The 14,021-nt window shown below is 46.6% G+C and overlaps 1 protein-coding gene across 1 annotated transcript in view; it reads right to left on the bottom strand.

The window, feature by feature from the left end:
- PDE4B (phosphodiesterase 4B) overlaps positions 1-13,087 on the bottom strand; it is a 439,551-nt gene extending 426,464 nt beyond the window's left edge. The window contains exon 1 of the mRNA XM_069738208.1: positions 12,854-13,087. The gene's annotated coding sequence lies outside the window, so the exon portion shown is untranslated. The remainder of the gene's footprint in view (positions 1-12,853) is intronic.
- Between the last annotated feature and the right edge of the window lie 934 nt (positions 13,088-14,021).

The following is a 14,021-nucleotide window of genomic DNA, read 5'->3' as shown; positions in this document are numbered from 1 at the left end:
CTACAGAGAAGCAGCACTGGACTGTTGCTAAGTGGTCCCAAGTACTTTTTGCTGATGAAAGCAAATTTTGCATGTCATTCGGAAATCAAGGTGCCAGAGTCTGGAGGAAGACTGGGGAGAAGGAAATGCCAAAATGCCTGAAGTCCAGTGTCAAGTACCCACAGTCAGTGATGGTGTGGGGTGCCATGTCAGCTGCTGGTGTTGGTCCACTGTGTTTCATCAAGGGCAGGGTCAATGCAGCTAGCTATCAGGAGATTTTGGAGCACTTCATGCTTCCATCGGCTGAAATGCTTTATGGAGATGAAGATTTCATTTTTCAGCACGACCTGGCACCTGCTCACAGTGCCAAAACCACTGGTAAATGGTTTACTGACCATGGTATTACTGTGCTCAATTGGCCTGCCAACTCTTCTGACCTGAACCCCATAGAGAATCTGTGGGATATCGTGAAGAGAAAGTTGAGAGACGCAAGACCCAACACTCTGGATAAGCTTAAGGCCGCTATTGAAGCATCCTGGGCCTCCATAACATCTCAGCAGTGTCACAGGCTGATTGCCTCCATGCCACGCCGCATTGAAGCAGTCATTTCTGCCAAAGGATTCCCGACCAAGTATTGAGTGCATAACTGAACATTATTATTTGATGTTTTTTTTGTTTGTTATTAAAAAACACTTTTATTTGATTGGATGGGTGAAATATGCTAATTTATTGAGACAGGTTTTTTGGGTTATCAGGAGTTGTATGCCAAAATCATCAGTATTAAAACAATAAAAGACCTGACAAATTTCAGTTGGTGGATAATGAATCTATAATATATGAAAGTTTAATTGTAATCATTACATTATGGTAAATAATGAAATTTAACACTATATGCTAATTTTTTGAGAAGGACCTGTATATAATTGCCTAAAGGTTTTTCCGTCTGTCTGTCTGTCTGTCTGTCCTGGAAATCCCATGTCTCTGATTGGTCGAGGCCGCCAGGCCTCAACCAATCAGCGACGGGCACAGCATGGCGACGATGATGTCATAAAGGTTGCCTCAACCAATCAGCGACAGGCACAGTCTGCCGCGAATTCGCCTCGACCAATCAGCGACGGGCACAGTATCGACGTAGATGTCATAATGGTTGCCATGGCGACAATAATGTCATAAAGGTTGCCTCGACCAATCAGCGACGGGCACAGTCTGCCGCGAATTCTGGAATCATTATTGTCCATATACTACGGGGACATGCATATTCTAGAATACCCGATGTATTAGAGATGTAAAACTCTATTATGTAACACTGCAGACTATCATGTTTGGGGGACCTGTGAGTAAGAGGGAAACCCCAAAGTAGATTGTAATTTATTTCTACTGTGCTGATGATGATAGTCTTTATCCTCCTCTAGCAATGACTATTATTTTTTATTTTCCTCACTTATATAGTGCCATCATAGTCTACAGCTCTGTACATACTGTACTTCATCAATGTCCCAATTGGGGCTCACAATCTAAATCATAATCTAAATTCCCTATCATAATGCCTTTGGCGTATGGAAGGAAACCAGAGAACCTGGAGGAAACCCACGCACACACAGGTAAAACACACAAACTCCTTGCACATGTTGTCCTTGGTGGGATTTGAACCAAGGAGCCCAGAACTGCAAAGCAACAGTGTTAGTCACTGAGCCAACTTGCTGCCTATGAGTTAATCTTGTTGGGGTTCATTTTTTTTTTCACGGATATATTTTGCAATAGATTGGAAATGTCTTTTTACTATTTATGGTCTGGAAACTCAACAGCGCAAGCAGTAAAAACATGGCATAGGTGGGCACTCTGTGACCCACCTATTGCCGTGCAGAAAAGGGATTGGATGAAGTAAGGTGGGTACTAGAGTAGAATGTGGACTATAGGCAGTGGTTTGGGTATGTGCAATGGCATCATGAGTATAGATAGTGATTTGGGTTTGGACAATGGTTTGTGGAGTATAAGCAATGGTTTGGGAATGGGCAGTTTAAATATATTGTTATATATAGTGTTACTCACCTTCCCCAACTCAAGCCCAGTTCCTTCTTTCCCACACAGCAGCTCATTCTGTGATAGCCTGTGACATGTTTAGCCTGAGTATTCAGGTAGTAGTGCACTTTGCGACCATGTGTTTCCAAAAGTCAAGCATCACTTTCCAATTGGCTCTGCTTTAGCCAAGTGTCTAATTTTCTTCTGAGCTGCTCCTGACTGATCCAGCAACCACTGCCAAGCTCAGTCCAGAAAGGCCGTACTGGGGGCCCACGGCACGTAAAGGGAGGCCGCCATGACGGGGTTACGTGGGACCTGGGGAGCTGGAGCAGTTAGAAGGGATACGGTGGTAAGGGGTTAACTGGGAACTTGAGGGGTGGCTTTAGGGGCATTTTTTTGAAAATAAGGGGTGGAACTAGGGGACTGCGGGGAGGGGGCACATAAAAATGGGCACGCTCCTCACGCAGGCATCCATTTTAGGTGCCTGCGTGACAAGTGAGGAATCTCTGTCACACTTACCAGCATGGATATTGAAGCGATCCTCCAGCGTCTCCGGACGGCAGCCAGCTCCCAGGGGACAGATTGGCTGAATGCTTCCGTTAACAGCCTTCTCCAGGGGACATCGGGAGCACCATCGCAGGCACCGCAGGACGGGCGCCGGCCGCGGAGGACTAGGCCTCCGGCGGTAAGCCCGGACATCATCCCCAGGGCCCGGCGCCGAAATAGGAGCCCCTCTGCGGACCCTCCGGTAAGCAGCGCTGTTCCCTCCACCTCACAGCGCGGCGCCGGGAGGAATCCTCCAGTGCGGCGGGGCCTACAACGGGGGGTGGATCCTTCCTCCCCTCCTTCAGTGTCCGGGCGACGTGGGGCGGCAGGAGCCGGTACGGCGGCCGCCAGCATGCCCGCTGGCGCCGCTCAGCGTGGGAGGCAGCGACAGCCGAGGAGACGGGGGTCAGGTGCGGTGGCCCCTCAGCGCCGAGGATTATGCGGGCGGCAGTCGGCTGGCCCTGGCATCAGCGTGCGGCCTTCTGCAGCGCACAGCTCTGGAGTCTTCAACGCAGCAGCGCCCTCTGCTGGTGGTGGCCTGGATATTGCAAGTTCTGCGCCCTCTGCTGGTGTTGGCCGGGATTTTCCTGCAGCTGCGCCCTCTGCTGGTGATGGCCGGGATTTTCCTGGATCTGCGCCCTCTGCTGGTGATGGCCGGAACTTTCCTGGATCTGCGTCCTCTGCTGGTGGTGGCGGAAATTTTCCGGATTCCGGCAGGCGACATTCCGTCGCTTCGGTACGCAGTGCCGGGGACGTATCCGTGGCAAGGAGCCGCACATCTTCCATCGGGCGGCAGGATGCTGGCTCGGCCTTTTCCCTTTCCGCAGCACCAGGGCAGTCGACGGCATCACCGAGTCGCCAGGACACGGATACGGCCGCCAGGAGTTCGGCGGGCAACATCGCGGATCAAGCCGGTCGGGATGCAGGACACCTTCGGCTGGGAGCTGGATCTTCGGCTGCTGGGCTCACAGCACCCAGGCAGCTAGGTGAGAACATTTTCCCTATCTTTAATTTGCCAGGCATAGTTTCCCCTGAAGCTAGGAATAGTGACATTACTTCGGGAGTTGCTAGCGGGGGTATGGGTTTAATCCTTAGAGGTTTAGGGGAGCTAGCGGGCTTGTGGGGGTCCGGTCTTAGCAGGGGGTCTTTGCCGTCAGCTGCTTGGTTGGGAAATACGGGGTCGTTTGAGGGGTCTAGACAGTTGTCTGAAGTTACGGGTACATCCAGCAGTGCGGGTCCTGCGGCAGACACGGGGAGCTCATCAAGGGAGAAGGACGGAACAGCACCAGGGCCTGGGTCAGGAATTGATGCACCAGGTGAGGGAGCTTTGCAGGATAAGGAAAAGGAGGATGTACCGCAACTAGACGATGCGGCTAGGGGGGAGGTCTATGTCTGCTTCGAGGGCCCGTTAGGGGCACATTTAAAACAGGAGGTTAGGGAAAAAATCTGGAAAGGGGAGTACATAGAAATATTTTCTCTTTTACCCCTAGAGAGATTTAATTTGGATAGACCTAGAAGGGAGGACTCTAAAAAAGAAGATGAGGAGAAACGGAGATATAGGCTGATTCCCAGATCATTTTCAAATTGGCTGCAAGCTTTCGCTATTATGGCTAGCGTAATCGGGGAGAAGGCCCCGGAAAATTGCTCGGCATTATTTTGTTACTTAGATGCCATAGGGGAGGCTTACAGGACCTATGGGGGACAGGGTTGGTTACGCTATGACGAACAGTTTCGTCAGCGTAAGGCTTTTAGGCCAAGTATCAGGTGGGATCACAAGGACATAGCGTTGTGGATGAGAGTTATGGTCCCGTCCCGTTTAGGTCAGACTAGCCAGCCTTTTCACGGGGGCGCCGGGAGTTCAGGGCAGTCAGGACACTCGGCGGCTTTGCAGAAGGGACTGTGTTTCGCCTTCAATGATGGCGTATGCAGATTCGGGAGCAAGTGTAAATATAGGCACGAGTGTTCAACCTGCGGGGGGGTGCATAGCGCTTCAAAATGTTTCAGGGGTAACAGGCAAAAAGTTGGAGATTCAGCTGACAAAAGGGGTGACTCCGGTGCAGTGGGTTGTGATGGAGGCCTTTCTAAGTAGATACCCTGATAGGTCAGCTGCAGTTTTATTGCGCGACGGTTTTAAGGAGGGTTTCAAAATCCCTTATGTTGAGCAGGATGTTAGTTTAAAAAGAAAAAATTTGAAATCGGCGTTACAATTCCCGGAGGTCGTGTCGGAGAAGTTGAATAAGGAAGTTGTTCTGGGAAGAATGGCAGGCCCGTTTGTCGCCCCTCCGATTGCAAATCTGAGGGTGTCACCTCTTGGCGTGGTCCCTAAGAAAGAACCTAATAAATTTAGGTTAATCCATCACCTGTCGTTTCCGAAGGGATCTTCGGTTAATGATGGTATTGATCCCGAGTTGAGTTCGGTGTCGTACTTATCATTCGATTCAGCGATGGAGTGGGTTAGAGCATGTGGAAAGGGGGCTAAGTTGGCGAAAACCGACATCGAAGCGGCCTTTCGTTTGTTGCCAGTTCATCCTGACAGTTTGCATTTATTGGGTTGTTTTTGGGATGGCGGCTTCTTTGTTGATCGTTGTCTTCCCATGGGTTGCTCGATTTCATGTGCTTACTTTGAGGCCTTCAGCACGTTCCTAGAATGGGTGGTGAAAGATGTGTCTGGGATACGCTCATGTTCGCACTATCTGGATGACTTTCTGTTTATAGGGCCAGCGGAATCAGCAGATTGTTCGATTTTGTTGCATACAATGGAGAGTGTGACAAAAAACTTCGGGGTGCCTTTGGCGGAGGATAAAACAGTTGGTCCGGTTACAGTGTTGAGCTTCCTAGGCATTGAAATCGACACGGTAGCAATGGAATGTAGGCTACCTGCAGACAAGGTTACCGCGTTGCGCCAAGATGTGGTTAATACGATTGGTTTGAAGAAGATAAATTTGCACAGTTTGCAATCGTTGTTAGGGAAACTGAACTTTGCATGTAGGATCATGCCGATGGGTCGAGCGTTCTGCCGCCGCCTATCCTTGGCAACAGTAGGGGTAAAGTCCCCTTTGCATTTCATCAGGATAAAGAAAGAGTTTCGGGACGATTTGAAGATGTGGGCGGATTTTCTGGACGAGTACAATGGCAGATCTCTGTGGATTCAGCCGGTGGCAGATGCTACCTCCTTGGGCATTTTGGTGCATGTCGTTGAAATGAGTGGCTTTGGTCTTTTCTTTCATGGTAGCTGGTCAGCAGCGGCTTGGCCAGAAGAATGGAAGGAGGAGGGGTTAACAAGCAACCGGCTACTGTTGCATTTGTTCCGCAGGGTAGTTGCGTTGGCCCTGTGGGGTGACAAATTGAGGAATTTGAAGATTTCTTTTCATTGTGAGCATGTTGGAACGGTGACGGCGGTAAACTCGTTGTCAGCGGCTACGCCTGCAGTAGTGAAGGTCTTGCAGCACTTGGTTTTCCTGGGTCTTAAGTTTAACTTATGGATTGTATCTGAAGTTAGCTTGTCAGCGCCTGATCCAATAGTTGTTGCTCTTTCTCAATTTCAGTGGCAGCTTTTCCGGGATTTGGCACCACAGGCGGAGAGCGCGGGCCGGGATTGTCCAGTGGAGTTGTGGAACCTGCCGCGAGGGCCGTAACAGAGTTATTTACCAAATCGCTCGCGGATTCATCTTGGTCTCATTATAATCAGGCTTGGAGCTTGTGGGAATCCTGGATGTCAAGTATGGACCAGGATATGGAGGAGGAGTATGGTTTGTTGTTGTTTTTAGGTCATCATTGGGAGGCAGGTTGGTCTGTGACACGTTTGAATAAGTTTCTGGCGGGGCTAGCCTTCAACCTTAAATGGAGGGGGGGTAAGGATATAACGAAATCCTTCTTGGTTCGGCAAGTTGTTCGGGGTTGGAAGAAAGGCTGGAAGGCTTCGGACGGTCGCCGACCCGTATCTTATGAGGTGCTCTCAGCCATTGAGCGGAATTTGCAAGAGGTGTGTTTTTCCGAATGGGAAGTGGTTCTGTTCCGTGCAGCCTTTTCTTTGGCCTTCTTTGGGGCATTTCGGTTAGGTGAGTTGGTTAGCCCGTCCGTTAGTAAAAAAGGTATTTTGTTAAGAGAAAACGTGGATGTCGAAGGGAATAAGGTGGTAGTGTTTATTAAGGCTTCCAAAACGGACGTGTATGGGAAAGGGTGCAAAGTGGTGTTGTTCAATGTTGAAGGATCCCCGGTGTGCCCGGTGGCATCCGTGAAGAAGTACATGGCAAAGGGCGGGGTGTTAGACGAGCCATTCTTGGTGCACGAAAATGGGTCTTTCTTGTCCCGTTTTCAGTTTATTGCTGTTTTTAGGAAATGTTTGGCGGCAGCGGGCTTACCTGCAACACAATATAGTGGTCACTCCTTCAGGATCGGGGCAGCGACTGAGGCCGCTAGGTGGGGCCTTGGTGAGGATGTGGTTCGGAGAATTGGGAGGTGGGAATCTTCAAGATTCCAGTCGTATGTTCGCCCAAACCTATTGTGAGTTAGAAGCTGTGTTAAGTTAATTGTTTGTTGCCTTTCTTTCTGTGTTGCAGGGCCTGATCCGATGCTCGTCTGGATCATGGGGCATTCGTATGTTGTATGGGCTGCGTTGCGTGCTGCGGTTCGTCCGGACGGTCGTCAGTTGGGTCTTTCTCGAGAGACAGTGACTTTACGATGGATCGGTAAAAGGGGGATGGTGTGGAAGGAATGGTTACCTGAATTTCATCGTTTTGTTAGACTGGATAGAGTGCCGGAGATCGTGGTGATACATTTAGGGGGGAATGATTTGGCTAAACGGTCTTGTAGGGAGCTGATTAAGGATATTAAATTCGATATCCTGAGGTTCTGGGTCATGTTTCCAAAAGTGTTGTTGGTGTGGTCCGACATCATTCCCCGTAAAAGATGGAGAGGTGCTAGATCACACGAGGGGGTGAACAGGGCCCGGATTAAAATAAACAGGGCCATATCTCGGTTTATGGTGAGGAATGGCGCGTTGGCCGTGAGACATGTGGACTTGGAATCGGGTCAAGGAGCTTACTGGAGAGCTGATGGCGTGCACCTGAACGCGGTGGGTAATGATATGTGGTGTTTGGCTATCCGTAGTGGCATTGAATTAAGCTTGAAGGTGTGGAGGGACATGAATGGCTAAGGTGTCAGGCCATTCGTGTTCGTGGCGGGGGTGGAGGTCCTCGAAGTCGGTGGAAATGGTAAATCGTGGTTCAATGGGGTGGGGATCTTGAGAGGTCCTGGACACCCCATGAGAGAATTTAACAAGGCGCGGTACGGTTATTCCGCGTGAGGTGGATTTATGGACCCCTGGCATGGGGGTGGGTTCGGTGGACCAGGATTGGTTGTTATCTATCCCTGAGCTGGTGCTTTACGGCTGGGGGTAAGACTCATCCTGGGCTGAACATTGTGGAGTTTTTGGGATACTGAGTTTTTTATAACTTTGGGGCTTCGAGGACCGCCCCTCCTATTCTGGGTTGTCATAAAAGTTCTGTTATCTTTTATTTAAAAAAATGGCTGCTGTGGCCAATTAAATCCAACATATGTCTCCGTCTGCTGTTTTGAGTACGTTAGAAGTTTATTTTTTAGATTGTTAAGAGATCTGTTTAAGGGGGTTGGGGTAATTTTTTCCAGGTCACGGAACTCACGTATACCCTATGTCAAGCTATTCTTGGTGCTGTCCACACTCACAACTCTGCTTCTTCCACCTACAACTCTTAACAAGTGGTACCTGACAATCAAGTCTTCTCTACTAATTCTGGTGCTGTTAATACCATCAATTATGCTGATTCTAGATATCTCTTTACTAACTTGCCTCAGTTATTCATGGTGCTGTCTGCACTTACAACTCTGCTTTTTTTTTGCACTCCAGCAACAAAGTACCAGATTGCCTACAATCTGCTATTCTTATGCTGTTACTAGATAAATTGGAGGGAGTAGGAGGTACAGAGTTGGGGGCGTTGCGGATATAGGAGTGAGACTGGTATTGAATTGGGGGAAAGAGTACAGATGCTAATTAAATCCATATATTTATTGAGGGTTAGGGGCTATTTATAGTTAGTGGGTGCACAGTGGTGGATAACAATTTATATGGTGGGTTGCAAAATGACTAAGTCAATTATGGGATATTAAACAGTCAAGGTCTACACGGGATGTTTTCTTTACAAAAAAATAAATAAGAATACTTTTTGTAAACATCTGATGTTTTCCCATGTTTTCCGTTAACATTTATATATTTTACTGTAAAAAAAAAAATCCAGCTCAATTTCCCTGTCCTGTTTAGCACCAGAAAAGTGAATTAACATTATCCAAAGAATGATTTGCTCAGCCTGCCAATATACCAAGCAACTGGAGGAGGCTCATCATTCCTTCCATCTTGCAGGCAAAACATATTTGTTATAAATCCAGAATAAAGAGGATTGGAGCTCAGGCAGCGGTACTATCATTAAACTATTACCATGCATAGTTTGTATGAGGCTGCTAAATGCAATGAATGGTACAAAGCACAAGTGCCTTACAGGTCACCTGCTCTCTGTAAAGTGTATCGGATTATTCATAAGGGTCCTGCTCTGTGGAGAATCAGTGGCTCTATCTGACAAGGAGGCCAGGTTTATATTCAGGGGTCTGACCTGATTTTACATTCATAGCAAAGACTACAGACTGTCATGGGGTACAAAACCTTTCAAGAGCATTATCCTAAAATTTATGAATTATGTTCCTATTTTTCTGGGAAAATATTTTGTCATTATTTGTTGCAGACCTTAAAAATGAGATCACAGAATCTCCCATAATAGTGTGTGCTAGTCCAGATATCTCCTATCGTGTCTCTGCCCCATGAAGAGCCCTAATTAGTGCCAGACCCTAAGGCCGGGATCACACATGCGAGAAACACGTCCGTGTCTCGCATGTGAAATCCAAGCTCTGGCGCCGACACTGTGGAGTGGAGCGTGCGGCCGCATAGCAACACATGGAGCCGCACGCTCCGCTCTGGAGTGCCGGCGCCAGAGCTTGGATTTCACATGCGAGACACGGACGTGTTTCTCGCATGTGTGATCCCGGCCTAATGCTTCCATAAGGGTACGTTCAGACTAGCGTTGTGCTAGTGTACGTCGGCGCCGCGTCGGGCGACGCAGCGGCGACGCACGCGTCATGCGCCCCTATGTTTAACATGGGGGACGCATGCGTTTTTGCTTGTTGCGTTTTGCGACAAATGCGTCTTTTTTGCCGCAAGCGTCGGACCAAGAAAACGCAACAAGTTGCATTTTTCTTGCGTCCGATTTTCGCCAAAAAACGACGCACGCGTCGCAAAACGCAGCGCTTTTGCGTGCGTTTTGCCGCGTTTTTCGGTGCGTTGTGCGTCGCACAACGCTAGTCTGAACGTAGCCTAAGAAGGCCTTATATAAGTGCCTTTGCTCCTTTCGTTTCAAGTGTCTTTACCCCTGGTAACTCGCTTATCCCTTAATACCCTCAATCTGCAATTCTGTCACTACACCGTGTTCCAAATTATTATGCAAATTGATTTAAGTGTCATAAAGATTTAATTGTTTTGTTTTTCAAATAAACTCGTGGATGGTACTGTGTCTCAGGGCTCAATAGATCACTGAAATCAATCTTAAACACGTTTGCCAGGCGATTCTAATTAAAGTAAAACTACTTAAAAATTATGTTCCACATTATTAAGCAGGCCACAGGTTTCAAGTAACATGGGAAAGAAAAAAGATCTGTCTGCTGCTGAAAAGCATCAAATAGTGCAATGCCTTGGACAAGGGATGAAAACATTAGATATTTCCCAAAAACGTAAGCGTGATCATCATACTGTTAAGCGATTTGTGGCTGATTCTGAGTACAGATGTGTTTGTGCTGATAAAGGCAGAATGAGGAAGGTTTCTGCCAGGCAAGTTCATCGGATTAAGAGACCAGCTGCTAAAAAGCCATTACAAACCAGCAAACAGATATTTGAAGCTGCTGGTGCCTCTGGAGTCCCTCGAACCTCAAGGTGTAGGATCCTTCAAAGGCTTGCTGTGGTGCATAAACCTACAATTCAGCCACCCCTAAACATTGTTCACAAGCAGAAACGATTGCAGTGGGCCCAGACATACATGAAGACTAATTTTCAAACAGTCTTGTTTACTGATGAGTGTCGAGCAACCCTGGATGGTCCAGATGGATGGAGTAGTTGATGGTTGGTGGATGGCCACAATGTCCCAACAAGGCTGCGACGTCAGCAAGGAGGTGGAGGAGTCATGTTTTGGGCCGGAATCATAGGGAAACAGCTGGTAAGGCCCTTTAAGGTTCCTGAAGGTGTGCAAATGACCTCTGCAAAGTATATAGAGTTTCTGACCGACAACTTTCTTCCATGGTATAAAAAGCAGAAACGTGCCTTCAGGAGCAACATTATTTTCATGCATGACAATGCCCAATCTCATGCTGCAAAGAATACCTCTGAGTCATTGTCTGCTATGGGCATAAAAGGAGATAAATTCATGGTGTGGCCACCATCTTCACCTGACCTCAACCGTACAGAGAACCTTTGAAGTATCAACAAGCAAAAGATCTATGAAGGGGAGAGGCAGTTCACATCAAAACAGCAGCTCTGGGAGGCTATTCTGACTTCATGCAAAGAAATACAAGCAGAAACTCTCCAAAAACTCAAGAATGCAAGAATTGTGAAGGTGACATCAAAGAAGGGCTCTACTATAATACTGCTCCTATATACAAGTATATAACTATTATAATACTGCTCCCTATGTACAAGAATATACAGCAACTACTATAATACTGCCTCTATGTACAAGAGTATAACAACTATAATACTGCTCCTATGTACAAGAATATACAGCAACTACTATAATACTGCCTCTATGTACAAGAGTATAACAACTATAATACTTCTCCTATGTACAAGTCGAATAGATCCAAGAAAAAAAGCAGTCTTAAAGTCCAAAATGTATAAATGTACAAAATACTTTATTATTAAAAACAGGTGAACGACAGCAAGTAGGAAATACCCTGTGCCAAACCCAGCACGCGCACACACACACACACACACACACACACACACACACACACACACACACACACACACACACACACACACACTATAAGGACAGGTAGTGGCGTATGTGGCTTCAAATGACCATGCTAAAGTACAACAGATGTAGATGCAAAAAGTAGCATGTCAGATTAGTGTAAAATTACCATTAATCAAAAAGCGTGGCTGCTCGTAGCATAATGTTCAAAGGCAAGTGCAGCAATATACATACCAAGCAGCAGGATGTCAGGCCATACATACACTCCACTCCCGTCCACCCCGACGCGTGTTTCGGGGGGTACCTTCCTCAGGGAACCCCCTGAGGTATGACAATATACTATGGCATACAGGAAAGTTTGCACAGATGTTTTTTATGGATGAATAAATTGTTGTTTTGCAGTTTATTAGCACCTCCAAGGTTATGAACATGTTACATACACAGTATAAACAGCTTTTATATATTGCATTGAAATATCAGATGAGTTCCCTGTTGGTCATGCAGATTGTAATTTCACTGACTCTTTTCAACTCTCAGTTACTGAATGCACAAAACTATAGTGATGGACTGTCACGGAAACATGGCAGCACTCTATAAGAACTGACGACTTTTAAAAACTACGCGGACCAAGCAAAGTAAATTATGTCTCCCAATACATCAATGTATTAAATTGTAATTCTGCTGTAAGTATGTATAATAATCATAGTAATGCGCATAACACTGACAACAATAACAAATACATGTAAAGGCAGAGCAATAACATCATCAATACAATTGAGTAATACACCTTGAGATTTGCTTTCAATGAAAGTACTCTTAGGACAGATGTGGCAGCAGCATCATTATGTCACTGCACCCCCGACCTTCTGTCTCTTCCCCACTATCTCATAGAATGTAAGTCCGCAAGGACAGGGTCCTCTCCCCTCTGTACCAGTCTGTCATTGTAAACTTGTTTACTGTAAACGATATCTATAACCCTGTATGTAACCCCTTTCTCATGTACAGCACCATGGAATTAATGGTGCTATATAAATAAATAATAATAATAATAACAATAATAATAACCCCCCACCACCACATCCCTAAATTGTGGTTTCAGCTCCACAAACAGGGATCCTATGAAGTTTGCAGGAGTGCATGCATGGAGCATTGATGGCTGATGACTACATGCTTATGTATGGATCCAGTGGGCTGAATTTTACATGAGCTGATAAGAAATGGATACAATGAAACACACAGAGTGATGTAATGGAAGACCCCAGACTCACCCATTCATCAAGAAGACCTTTTGCATTTGCTCATCCTGCTCCCTCTGGTGTAATGTAATCTGGCAGTATAGTGAGGGCTAGAGGGGGATTGTTCCTGATCCCCTATTGTCCTGTATCCAGAGTCAATGGCCTGGTACTGGAGTGTTTAAAGACCCATTCATAAGACACAGGCTTCCTTCAGTCACACACCCGCAGATTCCAAACCCACCCCAAACCACCACCCTCCCTTCCATCTGGATATTCAGTCACGGCGCTGTCAGGCAGCCTCTGTGCACGGCGCTTTGGGAATTGAAAGCCTTTCCCCGACACGGAACAAAAGGATAGATTTCCTTAAATTGCACAATGGTGTCTGTCTGCCTTATTCTGACACCAGCTCTCCTTTATAAAGGGTACAATTCTCTTTCCATTATGATTCATGGAAATGCCAGGTGCGTAACACAACCAGAGTACACCGTCCTCCCCTAGATTTCCATAGGCTGCTGCTTCATTAGGAGACATGGATGGTATAGAATACTACTGGAGTTACGGAATGCCTTCCTCCAAGAATCATAAATCCTTGCCTCGTCCTCATCTGACCACATGTTAAATATTGGATCCAGCAACTTATATGTTATATCTGGTTGTGGAAAAGCAAAGTGGCAACTTATTAAGGCACTCTTACTACCACCTAGCTTTCCCAAACCCAAGAATGGCAAATTTACATAGTTATATAACTACATTGGAGATGGGGATGTTGCACTGTTGCTGTTATTTAGATTTTGTTTGTTTTTTGTATGATGATCATATTTATTATTGATATTTATTTATTACACTATGCTTATATAGCACCATCATAATTCACAGCGCTTTACAGACATCACTGTCCCCATTGGGGCTCACAATTTAAAATCTCTATAAGTTTGACTTTGGAGTGTGGGAGGAAACCAGAGATACCAAGAGGCAACCCACACAAAAACACATGGAGAACATACAAACTCCTTGCAGATGTTGTCCTTGGTGGGACTTGAACCCAAGCCCCCAGCGCAAGAAAAACAGCAGGGCTAACCACTGAGCCATTGTGCCCACCAAACTGTAGATGTACCAGAGCTGACAGTTTACCTCCTCTGCATTCAGGGATCTTCTGTTCAGATGCCAGTGAGTCACTGTGACCTCCGGCATGTTCAACAAT

Source organism: Ranitomeya imitator, chromosome 8 (genome assembly GCF_032444005.1).
Source record: "Ranitomeya imitator isolate aRanImi1 chromosome 8, aRanImi1.pri, whole genome shotgun sequence".
Classification (NCBI taxonomy): domain Eukaryota; kingdom Metazoa; phylum Chordata; class Amphibia; order Anura; family Dendrobatidae; genus Ranitomeya; species Ranitomeya imitator.
Note: the sequence above shows the minus strand (reverse complement) of the source record. Positions and strands in the feature narration are given on the sequence as shown.